The sequence below is a fragment of the Octodon degus genome, unplaced genomic scaffold (assembly GCF_000260255.1).
Source record: "Octodon degus isolate 3935 unplaced genomic scaffold, OctDeg1.0 scaffold00222, whole genome shotgun sequence".
Taxonomy (NCBI): domain Eukaryota; kingdom Metazoa; phylum Chordata; class Mammalia; order Rodentia; family Octodontidae; genus Octodon; species Octodon degus.
The window spans coordinates 818688-826441 of record NW_004524798.1 but is presented as its reverse complement, the minus strand read 5'-3'; the positions used below and the strand labels follow the sequence as shown (position 1 = coordinate 826441).

The 7754-nt window shown below is 51.2% G+C and overlaps 1 pseudogene; it reads right to left on the bottom strand.

The window, feature by feature from the left end:
- Nucleotides 1-652: 652 nt before the first annotated feature.
- Nucleotides 653-1221, bottom strand: LOC101567987 (annotated as a pseudogene).
- Nucleotides 1222-7754: the final 6533 nt, after the last annotated feature.

Here is a 7754-nt window from a genome sequence, read left to right as displayed (position 1 = left end):
CACTTCTCAGAGGATGAAATTAAAGGAACGAATAAATATATGAGAATTTCTTATCTTCCCAGATTCTCTCCCTCCGTGTCCTCAGACATAATGAAGCCCCTTTCCCTTTTCCCTTCTGCCTGTTTCTCTGCTGCGCCAGGCACCTGAAAAAAACCTATCAACTAGGAAGTGACAGAGCTGGCGTTTGAGCCAAGGGAGTCTGGTTCCAGGACTGTGCTCCTAAACCCTGCAGATATATGTGTCTAGGCATACAATAGAATACTACACAGCAATGAAAACTGAAGTAACTAAAAGTACATGTGACTACATAGGTAAGTTTCTTTTTTAAATCAGTTTTTTTTTTAATTTTTATTTATGTATGTGTGTGTGTGTGTGTGTGTGTGTGGCCAGCTCAGCCCACCAGGGGGCGGGGGCGGGCTGGCATGTGGTGCTGGGGGATTGAACCGCGGTCCCTGTGCTTTGCTAAGCTTGTTCTAAATAGGTGCTTTAGACCACTGAGCCATCTCACCAGCCCTATAGGTAAGTTTCAAAAGAAAACTCTTTAGTGAAATTGCAGAAGGATGCATGAGATTTTGAAAATCGCTTACACATTTTATTTTTATTTATTTATTTATTTATTTGCAGCGCGGCGCCAGGTTTATTGGCACTGCCTCTAGAAGAAGGTGATGGGCCTCTTGGTGGTGAAGCAGGGCCTGTGCTGGTGATGTAGGACCCGGTGGGGCAGCAGGAACTTGATCTTGGAGTCGTGGAACTGCTTGACAGCGGGCCGGCGGCACTTGCTGGCTGCGATCTCCTCCACCTTCATGTTCTGGATGGAGTGGGCACGGGCTCGGTGCCGGGTGCCCATGTCCCGGTAGCACTGAGTGACGGCAGCTGCTGTGGTCAGGTCCCGGTACTCCCGGTACATGCTGTGGGTGCCACTGCGGGAGTCATAGCGCAGCCAGATGCCGAAGTTCTTCACCCGCAGTGGAGACTTCTCAAACACCTGCCCACAGTAGACGATCTCCCTGAAGATTTCTTCATCTTCTTCAGCTGGGACACGAAGTACCAGAAACGGGACTTGGCGACGACGTGATTGGGTGCAAAAATCCGCTTGCGGTACAGAGGCGGCATGTGGCACTTTGGGGTGGGCAGGCAGCGCCCCACCACCTTGTATTCCGGGAGTGTGCCCGAGGCCTTCATAGCGCCCCCTTCTCACTTGCCGCCACCCACAAAAAAGCTTGCTTACATATTTTAAATATGCAAAACAACATTGTGTTTGCTACAGTGGCACATTCGCAGAGAAGTTGTTTTATGTATATGAAGGATAAATGTTAAGTATAGGTAGGTATTTCCACAAAGATAGGGAAGGGGGTGGTAAAGATGAGAAATGAGCGGACAGAAGCCCCACCTGTACTTGCTATGATTTAAGCCAGATTTCAGGTATATGGATAGTTGTGAGGAAGTATGTATATATTTCCTCATAGCCAAAGCTAGATGGTAAACAAGGCCAATAATTTACTAGGGCCCTGAAAAGCTTCTTTTGGGGACCGGTTTCCCTTCAGCTGAGACGTGAAAGCAGCTTCCTCCATAGGTCTCCACAGGAGAGCCGGCGATGGCGTTCCTGCAGGAAAACCAAAGAGGCCCTCGCGGTGCTTTTCCCGCACCCTGTGATGCCTGCAGCTGGCTTCGCTCACCGCAGGACCAGGAGCCCCAGGCAGGCCTGCCCTGGGCATCCACAGCGTGAGACAGCCTCCATGAGGTGAAGCAGCCTACATTTGCCCCAGGGCCGCCATGACAGACTGCCCCACCCTGAACAGCTCCCAACACAAAGATATTGTTCTCCTGGAATTCTGGAAGCTTGCAGCAGAGGTAGGATTTGAACTCAGATCTCTGGGTGGCAGCATACGGGCCCTGCAGAGTGGTAGCTTCTCCCCAAGCTTCCTTCCTTGGTTTTCTGCTCCAGTCTGATGGAGGAAGTCACAATGTGGGTGTGGCCCCCCTGCAGGCTCTGGAGAGGGTCCCACCACACCCCTGCCAGCTCCTGGGCCTGTAGGCACCGTCAGCCTCCCCAGCCCTACAGTGCACTCCTCCCTGCTCCTCTGCCATGTGCACCTGCTTCCAGATGTCCCTTTGTACAAGGATACCGTGGTTGGAGTTGGGCCCACCCCACCCCAATAGGGCTCATCTTAACTTGACTCTGAGCCAAGACCCTGTTTCCAAACAAGGTCGTACTCACAGACATAAGCATGAGGACTTCAGCATGTCTTTGGGGGACATGATTCAGCCCAAAACAATTTTTTTTTTTTTTTTTGGCTGTTTCACTTTTTTTTTTTTTTTTTCTTTTTCACTTTTTAAAAGGTGGTACTTTAACCCTTTCTGTGCCTGGTGCACCCGGTGGTTCCCTTCACCAACTAACCAGCTGAGGCCACCATTTCTGGCTCTACCAACTGCAGTCGCTGTGTGTTGGCTTTCAGCAGGATGGTGGGGCTGTGTCACATGACACAGAAGAACTAAAATAAAAATACACCACACTGGAAGAGAGGGAGAATCAAAGATCACCATCTCCCTAACACTCTGGAGAGAGAATGCAAGGCCTTCATCTGAGCTATAGCTCCAGCCTTTTTATTTTATTCATTTATATGTTCATTTCCTTTTGAGACAGTGTCTAACACACTAAGCTGCCAGGGATCCTCCTGCCTCAGCCTCCCAAAGTGTTGGAAGCATAGGCATGGGTTGTGAAGGGAACCACCGGGTGCACCAGGCACAGAAAGGGTTAAAGCACCAGGCACAAGGAAGGTTGGGGCAGGAGGGAGGGAGTGTTTGCCCAGAGGACTGGGAGGAAATCTGAAGAGGGACTATTCCAGAGTGATGGTCCATTACCTTGTTTTTAGGTCTCTCAGGGCGTATGTTGGTAGAAAAAAGAGTCCTATATTTTAAAGACCCAGGTCAAGCCCTTGGGTGGAAAAGGCCAAGCCTGCCATTGCTTGAAAACACTTCAAAAGCCAGGGCTGGGCGTGTAGCTCAATGCTTGATTCAACACTCAGGGTCACAGAATAAACAAAGATCTGCTCGGGGGAAGATCATTATACTTCGCTCTCTATGTTTTTAAGTACTAGAGATTGAAGGCAGGGATACGCCTTCACCGAGCTACATCCGGGACACTTTTTTTTTTTTTTTTTTGACACAGGGTCTTGTTGTGTTGCCCAGACTTGACTAAAACTTCTGACCCTCCTGCCTCAGCCTTCTGAGTAGCTGGGCTCACAGGCGTGCACCACTATGCCCTGCTTTCTCTCTGTGTGAGCACTACCATAATCACATTTTATTTTTTCCTTTTTCTTTTTTCTTTTGAATTTCTTATGACTTTTTTTTTTTAACCCGGTACCAGGGATTGAACTCAGGACCTTGCACTTGCCAGGCAAGTGCTTATTGTACTGAGCTATCTCCCCGGCCCCTTCATAATCACATTTTATAAGTAGAAAGATTTCGCATATAGATTTATTTTTTTGTTTTTGTTTTTGTTTTTTGGTGGTATCGGGATTGAACTCAGGACTTGGTGCTTGCCAGGTAAGTGCTTATTATACTGAGCCATCTTATCTCCCGGACCCGCATATAGATTTAATAAATGTTGGAATATGCTTGTTCTTCCCATCTTTGAAGCTCTTCTTGGATCCATGGTCCAATACTCTCATTTTATAAGTGGCAAACAAGGTACAATGATTTACCAAAGCCAAACAGGCAACTGTTTGGGGCCAGCTGGGTTGCCCAGAACGTCTCCCAGTATTCCACCTACTGTCTCATGTCGCCTTCCCATTTGGGGACTAAAGGGACTACATTTATTTATTTATACAGTCTCGCTGTACAATTCATATTGGTGTTGAACTCAGCTCTGGCTGGCCTTGAACTCACAGTCATCCTCCTGCCTCAGCCTCCCGAGTGCTGGGGCTATGGAGATGCACCACACTTGGCCCAAGGAACTACTTTTAACTCTCAGCAAGACATAGCAGTGCCCCTGCTCACATCCCTGTTTTGTTTACTTGCCTGTGAGTCACCGGGTCACTCATACATATAAAATAACCTTGATTGGGCCCTAAAAGCCATAGTGCCTTCCACAGAAGTATGAAGTACATTCAGACCCTTTAGGTCTCCAGGGAAGCCCTTGGGGTTTGATAGTGCGATTGCCAGTCAAACAACAAGCATTTGTCATCTCTCGTGCATGAGTATTAACGCTAAGTGGCCGGTGGCACAGGGGACCTAGGTCCTGAAGATGAGATTTCCCTAAACCCCAATGTCTTAGACTTCGTAGGTGGCCGAGGAGCTCTGGTATGAAGCCACCTTGTTACTCAAAGGTCCCAACCTTGGGCACAGGCTGTGTCGCACACTGGATTGCGCAGCAGGCTAGGAGGATGAGGCCAGGATGCAACGGGACCGTGGGGCTCAGGCCGCCAACCCCTTCCTCATCCCCTTCTCTTCTCTCTCTTTGCAAAGTGGGAGACTTGGAGCTGGGCTGGGGCTGTGCGAGGCCAGCTTTACTTCCTAGGATTTACACCGGAGTTGATCTGGAATGGAGCACGCCATCCCTTGTGACTTCAGGGGGCCTGTGAGGGCTGGGGGCAGAAGCCAGAGGCGTGAGGACTGTGCTTTAGGTGCTGTGTGACCATGGCGACCATGCCCCAGCTCAGGAGGCAGAGCAAGGCCTTTATCCCTGACATGGGGGCTGCGGATTTGGCTCGGCAGTAGAACACTTGCCTAGCAAGCTGGAGCCCTGGGTTTGGTCCTCGGCACCAAAACCAAAAACAACAACAACAACAAAAAATAATAATAAAAATCCTGACATGGAAGCTGGGAGCCCACGCTAGGCCCACATCAGGATGGGCTGCAGCAGCGCAGCCACGGCCAGGCCACATGGATGGAGGCCACAGGGCCACTTCCCGGGTGGCAGGGGACAACCCTGAGCCCAGGGAGGGCCCAAAGAGCAGGCCGTCTTCCCTGAAGACTCTTCAGCCAGGGCCACCAGTAGCCGTGTCTCCAGCAGCCTCAGCAGCCCACCTGGCTGCCCTGCTCTCCTGAGGCCCCCACGGCCAGGGCGCTGCGGATCACAGTCCACACCATAGCGTTTCCACCCCCTCACATCTTTATTTTTATGTAACTGTTGAAGGCCCGAGTGTTGACAAGGTTCTGCGTGGTCTGTATCTTGCTTTGGGTTGACATCTCAAAACACACTTGGTGCCGGTTTTATCATCCTGTGGCAACAATGGGGAGCCATTGGTTTGTCCTTCTGTTTACTCAATAAATATACTTTCAGCAATCTATTAGGCTGCACAGGAGGCTGAGGCAGGAGGATCACAAGGCCAGCCTGGGAAACTTAGAGACCTTGTCTCAAAATAAAAATGTTAAAGTGGCTAGGGATGGAACTCAGCACTCCAATCTTCAATCCCCACTAACCCCCCGGCCCCCAAAGGTGGTGCGGAGCTGATGCAGCTTACAGTGGCTAAGTGATTTGTCCTGTCAGCAGCATTCGAACCCAGCTCTTTTGAGAGAGACACAGAGGAAGGAAGCTGGAGCTGGTTCACACCTGCGACTTTCCAAGCTGCCAGACCGCCAGCCAACTAGGGTGGAATGGGAAACGAGGGGCATCTGAGAGCCTCTCACTCCAGGCCTGGCTCACTCCGTCCAGGACGCCAGCCCTGCCCCCACAGCCTCCCCAGGCCTTTCACAGGAAGATGGATTGCAGGAGTTCCCGGATGTTCGTATGTTCGGGAGTTCCGGCAGCTCATCCCCAGCTGCTGCCCTCTCTGGCCCAAGAGCAGTGTCTCAAAAGCCACGCCCCTTCCCACCACCCCTCACCTCTAGTGACCTTCCAGCTTCCCTCCATAATGTGGGGGGCAGGCCGGGTGGGGAGCAGAAAAGCGTGCTCAAGGAGGGCAGGGGAGGAGTGAGTGGAGGAAAAAAGAGACAGAGGCACAGCAGTAAGGTGTTAAGATACTGATTTCTTTCTGTTTTGTTTTTGTTTCTTTTTGAGACAGGTTGGCCTTGAACTCAGTATGTATTCCAGGCTGGCCTCCAGCTTACAGTGATTCTCCTGCCTCAGTCTCCCCAGTGCTGGGATTATAGAATGTGCCGCTGCAAGGTGTGGTGGTACAGCCTCCACTCAGGGGGACATCAGGAGGATGGCCCGAGTGAGGCCAGCCTTGGCTACAGAGCAAGACACTGTCAGAGAAAGGAAGGAAGGGAGGGAGGGAGGAAGGAAGGGAGGAAGGGAGGGAGGGAGAAAGAGGAGAAAAAGTGGAGAAAGGATGGAAGGATGGAAGAAAAAAGAGAGGGGGGAGGGGGAAAGAAGGAGAGAGGGAGAGAGGGAGAGAGAGAGAGAGAGAGAGAGAGAGAGAGAGGCTGGGACTAATTTCCAGGGCTAAGGATGTAACTGCGACACAGAGTGCTTGCCCCCCAAGCATGAAGTACTGGGTTCCAAACCCAAGCACTGCAAAAGCAAACGCCTCCTTCTACACACATACAGTCTGAGAAAGAGCTATACAAAAGCGAATTTTGTAGCAAAACTTATCAGCATTGGTTAAATTCTGAGTGGTCAGGTTCCCAACATGTTTGATTTTCGCCTTTGCTCTTTTTTCATTTTCTGAAACACTCGTATTTTTTGGGTGATGAAGTACGTGCTGGGGAGGGGAGGGAGGACGCGAGTGTCTGGACAAGAGGCTGTGGCTGGAGAGGAGGCCAGGGTTCAGCCCAGAGGGTCGCAGGCCCAGACCTACTGGGCTTGGAGAGCGAAGACCAGGTGCGGAGACCTCTGCCCCCACGCCGGGGACGCGGGTCCCAGGGGTTCACCAGTTCCCTAAGGTCACAGACAAAGCGACAGAGCAGGCCTGGCTCTTCCTAGGCGCCGCCCAGCCTCCGCGCCGCACCACAGCCTCTCTTGGCGGAGGTATCGCTGTCCTTGGCGGAAGAGTGTCGGGGACACTGCTGGGGCAGGGCCTGGGGGCGCAGCACAGCCCCTGCCTCCTCCCCTGCTGGTATTTCGGGGCGCAACACCCGCGGGCCTTTGTCGTGTCTCCAGGGTCGGTCCCCTCTCATCCCCACGCCGTCCCAATAGCGCCCCAGGACTTCGGCTTCCTAAATCTCAGCCAGAACGCTGTTTTACAAGGACACTCGCCAACCTTGAAAGACAAGGTACCCCGAGGCAAGGCGAGGAACCGGCGAGCTGTCTAAACAGCACGGCAGCGCAGCGCCACCTAGTGGTGCTAATCTGGTGCTGCCCGGCGGTGACATTTTCAGACAATCAATAGCTCATTATTAACCATAATCACAACCTGATGTTTACTTTTTGGAGAAATGCTCCACACAACGGATGCACATGCACTTTTCTGCATGTGTCCGAGACCTGCGATGCTAAATGCCACCAAGACTATTAAATAGTGCCCTGCCCCTGAGCAAACAGGAGACAGCAGAGATTGATTGTGTATCTTTTTCGTCTAAGCCGCTCACCAAAAACAAAGCATCCATTGAAGCCACTGACCTTTCGCGAACTGCTGGGAGGAAAATGCTTGATAAATAATAAATAGACCACCACTGATGTTGCTTAGAACCATGTGCTAATTAAAAGAACTGGCCAACTAGAAGGTCAAGTGACTGACATTTATTTAAGTTACAGTCTGGGGGAAGTGCCAATCAAGGGCAAAACTACACTTGAGATGTAGTTTCTCTGTCAGCTGAAATTCAACAAAAACTCCCTCGGCTGTCTCAGGTAGAAGGTGTCAGGGACGGGG